General features: G+C 38.8%; 1 protein-coding gene across 1 annotated transcript in view; it reads right to left on the bottom strand.

The window, feature by feature from the left end:
• Window positions 1-17226, bottom strand: part of LOC124776159 — a 230546-nt gene that overhangs the window by 31280 nt on the left and 182040 nt on the right. The gene's annotated exons all lie outside the window — the stretch shown is intronic.

Here is a 17226-nt window from a genome sequence, read left to right on the forward strand (position 1 = left end):
CATTTTTTTCGCAGAAGAAAAAGGGGCCGTAAACTTTAAACCGTGAAATTGCACAAAACACGTTAACTTTTGTTGAATTGCGAATTTGCTGCACGAATGCGTGAGGATTCTCTACCACCCAGATTCGCACATTGTGTCTGTTCACTTCACCATTAAGAAAAAATGTTGCTTCATCACTGAAAACAAGTTTCGCACTGAACGCATCCTCTTCCATGAGCTGTTGCAACCGCGCCGAAAATTCAAAGCGTTTGACTTTGTCATCAGGTGTCAGGGCTTGTAGGAATTGTAAACGGTAAGGCTTCTGCTTTAGCCTTTTCCGTAAGATTTTCCAAACCGTCGGCTGTGGTACGTTTAGCTCCCTGCTTGCTTTATTCGTCGACTTCCGCGTGCTACGCGTGAAACTTGCCCGCACGCGTTCAACCATTTCTTCGCTCACTGCAGGCCGACCCGTTGATTTCCCCTTACAGAGGCATCCAGAAGCTTTAAACTGCGCATATCATTGCCAAATGGAGTTAGCAGTTGATGGATCTTTGTTGAACTTCATCCTGAAGTGTCGTTGCACTGTTATGACTGATTGATGTGAGTGCATTTCAAGCACGACATACGCTTTCTCGGCTCCTGTCGCCATTTTGTCTCACTGCGCTCTCTAGCGCTCTGGCGGCAGAAACCTGAAGTGCGGCTTCAGCCGAACAAAACTTTATGAGTTTTTCTACGTATTTGTAGTGTGTCGTGACCATATGTCAATGAATGGAGCTACAGTGAATTTATGAAATCGCTTCAAACATTTGTAATAGCACTGTATAGGATACATAAACCCAGTGAAGACATGAGACAAACAAGACAATACACATTTCTTCAGTCTTTAGCTCCTACAATTTTCTTCTCTCTAATCTTGATACCGCTTTACATAATATGGTTTTCCTTTCTGCGAAAGAATCTATTACCTCATCAAAGTTCATCAAACGTTCTGCTACATGAAAAGTCCAAATGTCATTGTCTAACACTGAGAAAGCTGTTAATGCAAATAGGACCCCAAGACTGGTGTGGTTTCCCGATCTGATTACGTCTGTTTTGCCACTGTCTGCTAGATAAAACAAAATAGGCCACTCTAATACTGCAACAATTGTAATACACACCAAATAAATGAGACTGTTTTGGCACAAACGGTCTTTTTTGTAACGACAGAATATTATTCTCAAAGTACCAATATCAAATACGTATTAGTCCTACTACAAGCAAAAAGCCTTACGTTAGGAAATAGTTTCACACTTCATTCATACGCTCCAGTTTCTCAAGTACAAGATCGAAAAGTAGCAGTATGAAATTGAAACTTGGACTCGTCATATTGTTCCATAATTTGTGTGATGTCCCCGTTTCTTCTCCTTCCTCGTTCTAACAAACAGTCTTGTTACCACTAATTCTGTAACTATTCCTGCCAATGTCAAAGCTTATTCGCTGGTTAAATCCACTATCTCTGCCAAAATTACTGGTTTAGTTGTCCCGTGATTATTCTCCAGTTAGGCGTTGCTACAATGCATTTTATGCGCTTCTTCCAGAATAGAATTTAAATCGGCTGCTAGCCAGGGACTGTACAACTGGCCCTTACTAGCACAGCAATCTGGCCAAAAATTTTGTGTCAAAATATCATTTTCTTGGATACACCGAGAAGGTAATACATAATCTTTCTTACCTGTTATTCGTTTGTTTCCACTCCTGTAGTCTGAATCTATGGATTCAGCTAGTAATTATAACAATGCTCATCATTTGCAAACCCAATCATTCACACAATCGGACAGCGGTTGGCATTCATCCGTTCAGCCATACTCCGCTCAGCTCGTGTAGCCCCTTTTGTCTGTAGGAAAGTTTTTGTCTATATGCAAAGAGGATTCTCCAGACAGAAACATCATGTACACTATGCACGCATTCACAAATCAACTTACGATTCATTTAGAAATCAACTTAGAATATGTTCAAAAACCGACAGGGATGCGTTTCAAAGTCATATGAATAATCGATAGACTAACGTGAGTCGCATGCTAGTCGCTTTGTGTAACAAGGATTTTTCGCTCAAGAGTATGAATTTGCCCCCCACCCCTCTCATAGAACTGGGCCTGCTGCACATGCAGGACTCTGGCAGCTTGGGCACTCCAGTAAAATTTTTCCCGGTAGCATCTAGCTGCTTGCTCCGATTGCTTACACAGCCAACAGCCACATTTCTGTAGCCAGAAGTGGGAGAAGGTACTACTCAACTGTGCATCCGCATGATCCCTCTCGTAACTGCTAAAACGAATCTAATGTAAACAGTTGTGACGTCATGTTCATCGGAGGCAATTTGTTGTTACGGAACATTGCATAGTCTTTGACATATTTTGCTGTTGGCAGACGCTTGTATGAGCACTGTGTTTTGTTGCTGTATATGGCACCTTTACTTTGCAATTTAAGTTTTATTTTCGTTTTTTCTCTCGTTCATGTTTTATTGCTGCAGTATTATTCTGCAGTAGCGTGATGCAGTAATATCTTTGAAACTTCCTGGCAGATTAAAACTGTGTGCCGGACCAAGACTTGAACTCGGGACCTTTGCCTTTCGTGGGCAAGTTCTGGTGGAGCACTAGTCCGCGAAAGGTAAAGGTCCCGAGTTCAAGTCTCGGTCCGGCACACAGTTTTAATCTGCCAGGAAGTTTCATATCAGCGCACACTCTACTGCAGAGTGAAAATCTCATTCTGGAAACATTCCCTAGGCTGTGGCTAAGCCATGTCTCCTCAGTATACTTTCTTTCAGGAGTACTAGTTCTGCAAGGTTCGCAGGAGAGCTTCTGTAAAGTTTGGAAGGTAGGAGATGAGGTACTGGTAGAAGTAAAACTGTGAGGATGGGGCATGAGTCGTGCTTGGGTAGCTCAGTTGGTAGAGCACTTGCCCGCGGAAGGCAAAGGTCCCGAGTTCGAGTCTCAGTTCGGCACACAGTTTTAATCTGCCAGGAAGTTTCATATCAGCACACACTCCGCTGCAGAGTGAAAATCTCATTCTGGAGTAATACCTTTGTTAGAGTATCAGTTCTTACCAGCCAAAATTACAAAAATTTAACTGAAAACAAAAACAACGAAAAATTCCCGGAAGTCTAAAACATTAAACAGGAGATTGGAAAACCGATGGATCGGTCGTGGTGGAGATCATAATCAGCAATTCATGTCATGGCCTGCATGCTCTCCCGACTTAACCCCATGCGATTTCTTTCTGTGGGGTTATGTGAAAGATTCAGTGTTTAAACCTCCTCTACCAAGAAACGTGCCAGAACTGCGAGCTCGCATCAACGATGCTTTCGAACTCATTGATGGGGACATGCTGCTCCGAGTGTGGGAGGAACTTGATTATCAGCTTGATGTCTGCCGAATCACTAAAGGGGCACATATCGAACATTTGTGAAGGCCTAAAAAACTTTTTGAGTTTTTGTATGTGTGTGCAAAGCATTGTGAAAATATCTCAAATAATAAAGTTATTGTAGAGCTGTGAAATCGCTTCATCATTCGTAATAACCCTGTACTGTTGCTGCTCATTACAAAACATCTAGCATCATTGTGGCAACTGAAATTACATCAATGAATGTGTCTGTCAAGAACATAAGAAGATTAAGAACCACACGCTTAACAAATGTCACTACAGTATAAGTGAATAGCTCTGCTCAACTCTATAAGAATATGTGATATCGTAATTGGAGTCGACGGAAGCGTCCGATCCCACCCTTCGGCTTTGACCCATTACTTAAGGCTGTTGGGGTGTGTGACGTCACGACCGCGCGGAGTTTAGTTTGTGAGAGTGGCGTGTTTGCAGGTGTCGTTTTGATGTGATTGGTGGTGCTCTCTGGTGTTGTGTTTTTATGTTGTGTGTTCGGTGATGTTTTTGTTTAAGTTTGCGTGTGTGGCGTGTTTGTAGGTGGCATATTGTTGCGGTCGGTGGTTCTCTCTGGCGGTGTCTTTATGAGTAGCGTGTTGTATGGCGTATGGGGTTAACTTGCGTGGTAGCATTGCACGTGTGTGGTATCGGTGGTGACTGTGCTTTCAGCGGAATATTTTTCAGTGAGTTAACGACTTTTGTTTTGTTATGTCGACCTCAATGTAGTTTTTTCTGTTCATCAGTGTGAATTTTGGTAAATTGCTTTGTTAATCTCTTTGGTAGGTATGAATATGACTGACAAGGTCAACAGTTTTTGGTTGTCTCTAATAAAATTTTTTCAGCTATTCAGCCTGTTGGCTGAAGTCATGAAGTATTCAGTGTGTCATGAGGAAATGAGGCTTACTAAAGTTCCGGTGTCTCTGACGAGGGACTGCTGTAAGTGGAGATGTCATAAAGATAACGGGTCAAGGGAAGTGTTCAATTGCAATTTTCATTTTCTAGGTGTTTTTTTTGTGGTAGAATTAAGCGTGTTGTTGGTGAAATTTTTGAGTTTTATAGTGTGGTATCGGTTGTTTCTGTTGACCTATATAGGTCAAGGGAAGTGATCGATTCCAGGGGATTTTTGTGTGTAGTGGAATTTGGGAAGGTTGTGGGGTCTTGTTATTTTAGTGTTTTTTATCTTTTGATGTAGTGGCATGTGTTTATATTTAGTTTGTCCCCACCCAAAAATCCCAATTTCCCATGCTTGTCCCGTTAGTTTGATTAGCTTTTTGTGGAAAGTGTGTGTGTTGGTTTTTCGATGTATTTTCATGTTCGTTGTCATGTTTAAGTAATGACATCATAGGCGCCATATTGGAGTCGTAGCGGATGGTCATTTCCGCCATATCTGTGACGTCATGGGTCAAAGCAGACGGGCAGAATGGGACGCTTCCATATTTCCGATAAATGAAATCATAACCTCAAAGAATAGGTCTGTCAAGCAGATAAGAAATTACGTTATAAAATCACTTATTAGCTGTATATTGTATTAAACATAAGACAGATTCATATGAATTCAACATAGGAAAATTTTTTGTAAAGATATTATATAGTTGTTGAAATTTATTCTGGCAAATCCTGTATCACAAATGTCGTCATTGGGATGATGATAAATAAATAAATAAACAAACTGGCCACTTGGTAGGCCTGGACACTTGACCCACCCCAGCATGTTCCCTTCACTGTTGCGGGATGCCGTTTCCCATATTAAAACTTCACCTCCTATCGTAACCTCTATTATTTCTATTTTCATTAAATCAACAATTTGTCTGCCATCTATATACATCCCTCACCCTATTCAAAAAATCTTTCAGATTATTATTATTATGCCCAATTAATCCACATCTCCTATTAGGAGGTAACTTCCCCACCAATACCTCTATAGTGTCTCGATCACTCCAAGTACTATCTAAATACTTCAACCTATTGATCCATCTCTCACAAATTCTCTCACACTTTCCCTGTTTTGGTTATCATACCACAGTGCTTTCTTACGAGCCTGTATGACATCACTCGGCTTCTCCTTAGACCAGTACTCTGCTAAGAAATCTAACACAAAATCCTCAAAAGTTTCATATTTATCTGATGCACCTGCCCTCCCTCCACCCCTCCCCCCTCAATAAACTCACACCTTTCAAATGAGCACTGGCCCTCCTTCATTTACCTTCCTCAATCCGCTATATAGTAAACTGACTTCTTAAACTATTCACGTAAGCCACTGGAGGGACATTGCCTTTAGGATAAAACACTATATTATTAAAATTACTACCATCTCTCACAAGTACTACCACAGATGGAGCTGTGCAATTCCTATCTTCTACGTTTATTTCCAATGCCCCTACTCTTTTTCTCAATCACAGAAGTGGACACTTTGATTTCTTCCACTTTGGCTTGAGCTTTCTCACTATGTTCCTGTAACATTCTATCACGATACTCCTTCGCTTTGATAGAAGTTTTTCCCAATTGTCTACTTGTCTTTTGAGAAACAGCAATTCCATAGGTGTCTTGTGTGATGAAAACAGTTCCCAGAGGTAGTACTTTGTGAGATTACAGACCATTTGTTTATATAAAGTTTTGTGAATACAACCCTATTGAGAATATATCTAATTATACCATCCCAAAAAAACCCTTTTTACTTCTGAATTGTGGGGAACAAAACATCCTTGAAAGAATTAGTCTCCTAAACATGAAAATCCCACACAATTCTATTAATAATCCCATAAATACTGAAGGTTTAGGCTTTACTTTTCTGCACTTATCCCCTGTAATCAACAAAACTCGATCCTACTCATGATAATGTGGTAACAGGACTCTGACAAGGGAACCTCCCTATCGCACCCCCCTCATATTTAGTTATAAGTTGGCATAGTGGATAGGCCTTGAAAAACTGAACACAGATCAATCAAGAAAACAGGAAGAAGTTGTGTGTAACTATGAAAAAATAAGCAAAATATACAAAATGAGTAGTCCATGCACAAGATAGGCAACATCAAGGCTGATGTAAGCTCAGGAGCGCCGTGGTCCCGTGGTTAGCGTGAGCAGGTGTGGAACGAGAGGGCCTTGGTTCAAGTCTCCCCTCCAGTGAGAAGCTTAATTTTTATTTTCAGTTTATGTGACAAACTCTTATGTTTTCATCACTTTTTTTGGAGTGATTATCACATCCACAAGAAAACCGAAATCGGGTAAGGTAGAAGAATCCTTTTACCAATTCGCCAAGTGTACAAGTTAGGTGGGTCGACAAGATATTCCTGTCATGTGACGCACATGCCATCACCAGTGTCATATAGAATATATCAGATGCGTTTTCCTGTCGAGGAATTGGTTGACCTATAAACTTGCGATCAAATGTTTTCGGTTCCCCTTGGAGAGGCACGTCCTTTCGTATACTAATCGCACGGTTTACCAGTGCGGTCGCAAAACACAGACACTAAACTTATTACAGTGAACAGAGACGTCAATGAACGAATGGACAGATCATGACTTTGCGAAAATAAAGAAATTAAACTTTTCACTGGAGGGAAGACTTGAACCAAGGACCTCTCATTCCGCAACTACTCATGCTAACCACAGGACCACGACGCTCCTGAGCTTACATCAGCCTTGATGTTGCCTATCTTGCGCATGGACTACTCAGTTTGTATATTTTGCTTATTTTTTCATAGTTGCACACAACTTCTTCCTGTTTTCTCAATTGATCTATGTTCAGTTTTTCAAGGCCTATCCAGTGTGGCAACTTATATCTAAATCTGAGGGGGGTGCGATGGGAAGGTTCCCTTGTGAGTACAATGTAAACAAAGCCTGTGTGGTCTGACAGCTGTCACATTCAATTTTACCCTCACTGCAAAGTTTGCACCAATAGCGAATAAGTTGCTTTAATCCTATTGGTCGATGCCAAGAAGCTAATGGCAGACACCACAGTTTACATGCATGAACATATTACAAAATAAATTAAGCCTACTCACTTTTGAAATTATATTACACTCACATTTATAACACTTCCCCCCAGAAGGCACACAAAAATGCATGCAAATGCAGCAGTGTTAACTTAAAACAACACATAACTTAACTGAAAAAAAAAACTGCTTATAAATAATGGCAGGTCAACAATACCTACAATGATAGCTAAAAGTTCAATGAAAATAGTTTCATTACCATAGACAAAGTTAAACAAACTTATGGTTTTTAAATGGAAATAAGTAAATTTAGAAGTTCATTCACTGAATTACTGTCCAGTCATTCAACAAGGAAAGTGCAAAAGCTTTGCATCTCATCTATTCGTTGCTGATGTGTTGAGATGACAACAGTGTGATGAGATGATGAAGATGATGATACAGCAGTTCATTGGTAGAAGTAGCACACTGAATCAGCTCCATTGATTGAATGACAACTGCTGATGATCTTCTCATGTAGCAAATGATCTACATCCAGCGTAATTGACATTGGTGGCATATTATAGGCTACTGGCACACTGTATGTTTTTAATGTTATCAACACTCAAACTGGCGTGTGCACATGATTTCAGGTAAATCACACCTGAGATTTGCAGAAAGATTGTCCATTACATAGTTTTAAAGTTTTCCGATTGCGTAATTACAGTTCATTGGTCATGCAAAAACCACGACTGGGAAAACACCACACTTGGCGTTCATGGTACACAGTTATTAACTCCCCTGTGGGACAGTTAATAATTAGTTACTCGATTCTCAGTCACAACACGAACATACATCGAAGTTCTGAAATTCGTACAGTGTGTGCGATACAGTCAAAGCAAACACAGTTCACCTCAAAACCCAAAACTACAGTGTTGTCTGTACACGGCTGTATTGTCATAGTTAGTACTACCCAATTCAGTTGGTGGTTTTACACAGTCCTACTTCTCCATCCACAATAAACATTTTCAGAATCAAATACGGAAAGATCAGAAATATATATATCACCGTTAACAAGTTCCTTTTGCACTGGTTTCAAACAAAACAAAAACAGACAGGATGCCATACGTGTTCACGTGCCTTCCTCGGGTAGCATTCATCTGAAGATAGCTTAGGAGAGCCCTACGCCACAGTGACGTAACGCTACGTCATTGTGCGTAAATAAACCTAAATCGACTTCATGAGTACGTGTATCTATCTTTGCAGATGTACCACAGAGGTTCCATGGTAACGTGAAAGCTAAATGTGGTATGTTCAGTGCAGTTGAATTAGTTATGAAGCTGGAATCCCAACAGTTTTGGATGTTATTGGTGTCTCTTGAACATAATGAATGTCTGAACGAAGGAACTATAACGAAAGAAAAAAAGAAACACTTGCAGTAATTTTTTTTAAATCCGATGAATCGTCCAGAAATCATGTGGAATAAACGTGAAATAATTAATTGTTAAGCTGTAATCCGAAGAATTTTGGATGTAATTGGGTATTTCATTTATTTATTTATGAACATAATGAAAGTAAAACAAAGAAGCTTGTAGTCATTTTTGAAAAATCCCATGAATTGTGCAGACAGAAACATGAAATAATTAGTTATTAAGCTCTTATCCTAAGAATGTGGGATGCTATTGTGTGTTTCATGAATATAACGAATATCTGAACGTAGGAACATAACCACAATAAAAGTAAAAAAAAAAAAAAAAACAAGTAGTCATTTAAAAAAAACCGATTGACTGTCCATAAATCATGTGGACAGACACGTGAAATAGCGAGAAATTAAAGTGTTTCGTGTTTTTATGTAAGCCAATAGATTGTACATAACTCTTCTGGGCAGAAACGTTAAACCGAGAAATTTAACGTGGTTCCAAAGATAATTCGGAATGTTGCTGGAATTTTAATTTTGCCTTCATGTTGCATATCAACACAGAAAATTTTGCTCTACAGAAATGAATTATTGCTGATGATTATGTATAATGTACCTGTTTATAACACATGTCATTATTTTTCTTTATATGCTCTACACTGTGAAAAAACATTATCTATAATTGTTACTCACATTCTAATACGCAAGCAGTATCAACTATAAAAAAAGAAGATAAGTCTCCTAGTAGTTGCCAAATGATGTTGCAACAGTGGCGGTCACAATGGGTGAGCTACTTGACAAAATAGCCACAACAGCCCACAGTTTTAGCAGCACTAAGCGATGTTTCATATGCGATGGTGGAATACTGTGTTTGTTTATTCTCTCAATAGACATGGTATTAATTTTGGGGGTGTTTGGCATGATTACTATAGCTATTTCCATATTGCCTAAGAGTCATACAAAAAGCAGCTGAAAATTGCAACAGCACTCACTGCTTTCATTTGCTTAAAATTCTGGTAAATGGCACTTGCATGTCATTGTTTTCTCACAGTGCATAACATATGAAGAAAAATAATGACATGTGTTATAACAGATCAGTATGTTAGAATCATCAGCAATAACTTATTTCTGAAGAGCAAAAGTGTCTGTGCTGATCTACAGCATGAAGGCAAAATTAAAATTTCTGCGGAATTATCTTTGAAACTCCGACCGGCTCATTATAGTACTTCACTGTTGTGTGTTCTAGGCCTATGTTTATAATGGCTGTTTCCAACATGTGTTTTGTGTGTGATAAAGCATTTCAGCTTTGAAAAACTTCATACCCGCACATCAGGAAAATGCATGAGGTAGAGCCAAATACAGAAGGTAAGATTAAGTGGCCACAAGACGACTGCAACTATTCCTTCAATACATTGGCTAGTTTGAGAGCACATGTGGAGAAAAAGCACATGGTTCGAACTGTGGATGAAAAGATTGTATTCCAGTCAATGGACGGTAAGAAACATCGCATAATAAAAAGTTCTTACTATTCAATAGTAGGATCGTTTCTGGTAAAACTATAGAATTTCGTTCTTTGTGCATTCAGTAATCTGGTGCAATGTTGTACGTTTATTTCAGTTCACATGAGAGGATTATTTGTATTAATGGCCTAGTCTTAGAAGACATTAAAGTCACAATCATTGTAATCCATAATGGGTAATTAACAAACCTTATTTTTACTGTCCATAAATTGTGAAGAAACTGTTTTTTTTCCCCCCGTATCGCTCAACACATGGGACCCAGATTGGAATCCAGTTTCATATGTAACATTTCTCTTAGCAAAAGGAACAATTTAGACATACCGGGAGATAGTGAGCAAAGTCTGAAGCTGTGGGAAGAAATTGCTGTCACTTGTTAACTCTCGCTCCAAGAAAAAAGGTCAACACTGTGCCAGCAATGAGAAGATGCCAGTTCAACGAACATCGTATTTGGTAAACCAACATTGGCTGAAAAGTCAAATGTTGCTAGTGCTTTTGTGCAACCTGACAGTGAAGTGTTGAGTGTACATGTTGGCTTTGATCACACATACGCTAAGAATTAAATGTATTTGTCCTACAGTTGTGTGTGCATGTTTGTGTATCATGGTTTATAGGCCTACTGGTTAAACTCGCCATGGCAAAAAATGAGTAACGCATCATACTCGGTACCTCAGGGTGATGTGGAAATCCGAGTGTACTTAATAAAGAAAATGTCACTGTTTATGTGTTTCTTTTGACTCATTTATCCTACTGCATATAGTTAACAAAATGTAACTGAAATATTTATTAAACTATAACATTAATTGGACTATGTAAATAGTCATTTCAAATGGTTTTGCTATTTTTTACAGGTAAAGTATGAGTACTCACCAGAATCCTACAGTACGAATGTTTTCCAGTTGAAAACTGAATGAAGTCAAAAAGCAAAATTTGCTTGGACAAGCTGAAAATTGTTTATTCAGTTCCAGTTATTATTTTTTATATTAAAACAGTCCCCAAGAATCTATTTTGCTGACTTTCTTGGTCTAATTTTCTATATTTAACATGTCGGTTATGACATGCTTGGTGATGGATGTTTTGTCACCAGGCATATGGCATCAAGTGTGTGGCTTTTAGTGACAATACTGCAGTCAATATGTTAACAGCTTTTCGGGACCTTGAGCATGAAGTATATGCATCTTGAATCTTGTTTAAAAAGTGCAGCCAAAATTCTAATGTCTGTCTGAGGAATTTTCCTTCAATGGAATGTTGTTGCCCAATAATTCAGTTAACGTCTGGTAATTACTTAACATGGTAAGTGCTGCGAGGCCAACACCAGCCACAGCAGAGCCGTCTGCCATGGCTGCTGGCAACTTTGTGACATTTAAGGGATAATATACAAAAGTGGGCTGTGCAATAGGTTCAAACTAGCTTTCTCTGGTTAAAGCAATTAAAATCAAACTTGTAAAGCATGTTGAAAATCACATACTCCTCACCATAATTTAAATGTTTACATTGAAATGGCTCTGACATGTGCATAATATATGGAAATTTTATATTTTCTTGAAACCTTAAGAACCGAACCTGTTGGTTGAATTAACATACGAGTAAACCCATCACAATAGCACTATGTTATGCATCAATTAGCTGTAGTTACAGGATAAGTAAACATGTACAGAAAACTTTTCATTTAAATTTTATTATAAAGCTTGCAAAGGTTATAGAAAAGATGGACAACAAGATAAACTTGTGTAGGCATCATTGTAAATACATTTTTACTTCAAGAAAGCTGAATAGGATAATAATCTCAAGATGCCTTAAATTGCATGACACATATCACCAATCAGGTATTTTCTGTTGGAGAAATAGTCTGGTTTTTCAGAATTTTTTCATTTGTTCTTGTGAAAAACCTTGTATCAAACAGCTGTTTTTTTACGATCAATCCATTGTTACATGCATGTAGTTTTGGTGACCTAATGGCAGCCATCTTAAGGCTGTATGCAAACCACCAGATAAACATGTCTACATAGTTGGTCTGCATTGTGCAGGTCCCAGCAGTTTTTAATTAGATTCTGTGAATGTCTCCTTCAGTTCCATATGGATGCCTCTGACATAAAAGTATTGTGATAATTTTATTATATGCTTTCTTGCTGTGTTGACCTATATCAATGGTGAGACAAGAAAATTTTTACTAGATTGGGATTTGAACCCATCTCTCCTGCTCTCAAGGCAGTTGCACTGACTACTTCACAAGCCAGACACAGTGCCCATCACGACTATGTGTATTACCTCAGCAAGTCTCCCATCTGACACAAAATTCCATATGTCACTACTACTGCAGTAGTACCCTCACTACAGCAGTCCATCTCACTCGCCGTATCCGTGAGATATTCCTGCAAATGTCTCTGAGTGTATGAGTGCATCTGAACTGAAGAAAGTTCCCCACTGCCAAGCTAGGCTATGTATAGATGCAATTGTATGCATGGTGACTGTTCTTTCGGCTGTCTGAAAGAATGGATACCATGCATATAATTGTAGAAATATAACTAGTTGTCTTAGGACCGAGGTGTCCAGGTCAGTCTGGGGGGGGGGGGGGGGGGGGGGGGGGGGGGAATATATGGTGTATGGTGGCACCTGCATGATGCATATATTTATCTGGTGGTTTATGTATAGCCTTAAGATTAATGGGATGCTGAAACTAATTGCATATAGTAAAGGATTTATAAAAAGTAAAACAGCTGTTTGGTACAAGGTTTTTCACAAGAATTTGAAGCCAGCTGCAGTCCTATATCCCACCTCTGATGGATTCACAAAAAGAAGAAAAAAATCATTCACTGCCCTAAGAATTTCTCCAAAAATATTACCCATTACATGGAATGACCAGATGCTGCATTCAGAACAAGAATTTTGGAGACGTATGCAGGACCAATGCCTGGTAAGTGCTAGATCAAAATATGACCTCTTCCAACACCTCTCCATTTTCTACCTCGTTTTCATTTTCTTCTTCTTCTTCTTCACCTAACTCTGAATTACTGTCATGGCTGCTATATAATCCGGATAAAGGCCTGACTGGGCATTGTAGCTGGTTACTTTCTGTAGAAGGGGGCAAAAGGAAGGCAGAAGTCCTAAATTTTGCATTTAAGAACTCGTTCACACAGGGTGATCATACAGACACACTTGATTTTGCCCATCACACAGACTGGTATGTGATTGAACTTGAATGTGGCATCAGAGCTCACTCCCCAGAATTTACAAGAATTAGGGGACTTGTGTGCACAGATGTGGTGCCAACACCCTCCAGCGACCTATCAAGGCTTCGTTGATTCCGTGCAAAAACGCATCGTCACTGTTATCCGTGCTGAAGATAGACATACCGGCTATTAGGTAGATGGTCAAAAGGTTCTGTTTACTCAGTGTGTGTAGCTGTACTTAGTCAAGGATAGACTGTAGCCATTCATCGAATTGATCACTTATTTTCATTTCTTTACGAGAATATAACATCGTTTCAATCTATAGGAACAGGAAACAGTCCGCTAGAGAAATCCCACAAGCAGTATGGTGGGGTCAGTCTGGCCCCAAACTTACCTGCCCTGAACACAACCACTTGGTTTTACAGTTCAGAGTGCAAAGTATGCAGACCTGCAGCACTACAATTTTACAAGCATTCAATCTAAACATAAACAAAATTCCCTGGCATCCATATTACCCCACCACACTCGTTGTGGGTTAGATAGGCTACGCCTGATGACTTGGCAGACATTTGTAAAAGATAAAAATGAAGGTAATTAACTGAGGTGATGGAAAAAAAGAGGCAAGTGAAAGTAAAGAGTAAGTGTCACTGAAGTAAAGATGCACGTGAAAATTGCATAACGGAATTAAATTTTGTGAATTAATTGGAAAATATTTCAAAATCTTGCAGTGTACAGAAACAATTAACTTTCAGTTTATTTAAATAATATTACTATTTGCCTAAATAAACACTTGCATAATATTGTACATACATTTTCAATAAAAAAGTTTTGGTTGCCAGCAGCTTTTCAAGAAGTAATGTATCTTATACAAATTCATCCCACCAAATACAGTAATAAATTGTAAAGTGAAAGAGTTAAAATGATTGTTTCGATAGTTTTCTGTAAAGTGATTGGAATAATGGTGTTAACCCATTCTACAGAAATTCTGGAAGCACTTCTTAGTATTTCAGCAGGTTATACGATTAATGTTTTATGTGAACACACTGAAAACAGAAAAAAATTCTAATAATTCAATTAAAAATAAATACAAGCTGAAACACTGGCAGGACCATGAAACAAAGAATAAAGATGGGATTTCCATGTACAATGTACCATTATATCTGTATAGGAAGTTACTTTTATTTTTAAAATAAGTGCAAAAGGAAATAGTGTGCAAGGATTAAATAATTATGGGTAAATCACCAGAAAATGTTAAGCAAACAACAGTATATGTTTTAGCCACTTTTGATGACTAATTAGTAATGCATTTCAGACATTGCCCATCATCAGAATATCTGCCCAGAAACATCACAAACTATGTATGACACATTAAGCGTACTTAGATTCATAGGCAAATAAGTTAACATACCAGGGAAAAAAAACCTTACTTTAGAGTATCATTCCAAGTGTTATCTATCATAACTTTGGAGCTCTCAACTCACAGCATTCTGCCATCACATAATTAGCTGTTATAACATACCACTAACTGACTTGGTTGTAGAAGTGCTGAGTTAATTTGTCATATTTTGACAGATAATTAACAAAAATCCAACTGAAAAACCATAAAAACAGTACATCATGCTAAATGATTTTTTATTCCTTTAGGGGAACTAATAATCAAAATTGAGAGTGCAAAGATCAAATTGGAACAAAAGTAAAGTATTAATACGTGTGGTACGGGCAAGAGATGGAGGGAAGGGGACAAGGGGGATGTGGTGCGTGGCTTCCAAATTAATCTCAGCTTATGTAAATGAGAACCAGCAATCTCTGGTATTAATAAACTTAAAATAGGGAATAGAGGCTTACTGTAAGTCTATTAGGTATTGCGCATACACATAATAAGTTGAAGGTGAAATTTCTTTAAAGTGCATAAACAGGTTAGTAAATTATTCCAGCATAAGAACACACAATATATTCAATATAATGTATCCGAGTGGGGGGAAGCCATCAGCCTCTGTCAAACAGTAGTAAGTCACATATTTAGCTTTTTTTGGTTTGTTTTCATAGTTTAATTCTTAAGTTAGGGGTAGGGTGGATAGGGTGTGTGTTGGACACAATAGGAGCTGGCTGCAGTTCACGATTGGCTGAAGGTGCTTTTAACTATGGTCAGCTGTCTTCAGGCTCCCGCATTCAGGTGTAACGGTGGCGGAGAAACTAGTGCATTGCTTGGAACAGCTCAGGTATCATTTGTTTCATTTGTTTCACCATAGGCTCTGCTATTGAGACACCTTCTAGTGTATCTGATGTGGTGGATCTGCCCTGACCATAGGGTGAGTGGCAGTTGGTAATACATTTGCATCACTTGAGGCAAAGGGTCAACATTGAGACAGATCATTGGGACGGTGGAGAAGGGGGGGGGGGGGGGAGTCAGCAGAAGAGAGGAAGATCTTTGTTTGATTGTGGCACTACACCCTCTATATGTTTTGATGGCTATCAATGTCAACACTAATAGGTAAATTTGGATATCATCATATAATGATTGATACTGTCATTAGGTGTAGTATGATGGTCTTTGTGATACTAGCCTGCTCTGTGATTTTGGAATCAGCTGAAGGCATTTTTCCTTCTACACTTGTCTATATCAATATAATAGAGGGAAACATTCCACGTGGGAAAAATTATATATAAAAACAAAGATGAGGTGACTTACCGAACGAAAGCGCTGGCAGGTCGATAGACACACAAACAAACACAAAACATACACACAAAATTCAAGCTTTCGCAACAAACTGTTGCCTCATCAGGAAAGAGGGAAGGAGAGGGAAAGACGAAAGGAAGTGGGTTTTAAGGGTGAGGGTAAGGAGTCATTCCAATCCCGGGAGTGGAAAGACTTACCTTAGGGGGAAAAAAGGACAGGTATACACTCACACACACACACACACACACACACACATATCCATCCACACATACAGACACAAGCAGACATATTTAAGCAGACATATATCTCTCTCTCTCTCTCTCTCTCTCTCTCTCTCTCTCTCTCTGTGTGTGTGTGTGTGTGTGTGTGTGTGTGTGTGTGTGTGTGTCTATATATATATATATATATATATATATATATATATATATATATATATAATAGAGGGAAACATTCCACGTAGGAAATATATATCTAAAAACAAAATTCAAGCTTTCGCAACAAACTGTTGCCTCATCAGGAAAGAGGGAAGGAGAGGGAAAGACGAAAGGATGTGGGTTTTAAGGGAGAGGGTAAGGAGTCATTCCAATCCTGGGAGCGGAAAGACTTACCTTAGGGGGAAAAAAGGACGGGTATACACTCGCACACACACACATATCCATCCACACATATACAGACACAAGCAGACATATTTAAATATGTCTGCTTGTGTCTGTATATGTGTGGATGGATATGTGTGTTTGTGCGAGTGTATACCCGTCCTTTTTCCCCCTAAGGTAAGTCTTTCTGCTCCCAGGATTGGAATGACTCCTTACCCTCTCCCTTAAAACCCACATCCTTTCGTCTTTCCCTCTCCTTCCCTCTTTCCTGATGAGGCAACAGTTTGTTGCGAAAGCTTGAATTTTGTGTGTATGTTTGTGTTTGTTTGTGTGTCTGTCGACCTGCCAGCACTTTCGTTTGGTAAGTCACATCATCTTTGTTTTTAGGTATATATATATATATATGTTGTGTGTGTGTGTGTGTGTGTGTGTGTGTGTGTGTGTGTGTGTGTGTGTGTGCATATTCAGCAAAGCATGATATTGTTTATAATGTTTGAATTCTTTGCATTATCAGGCATGTAATATATGTATTGGCTATCTATGCAAATTCCCAG

Source organism: Schistocerca piceifrons, chromosome 2, assembly GCF_021461385.2.
Source record: "Schistocerca piceifrons isolate TAMUIC-IGC-003096 chromosome 2, iqSchPice1.1, whole genome shotgun sequence".
Classification (NCBI taxonomy): Eukaryota; Metazoa; Arthropoda; class Insecta; order Orthoptera; family Acrididae; genus Schistocerca; species Schistocerca piceifrons.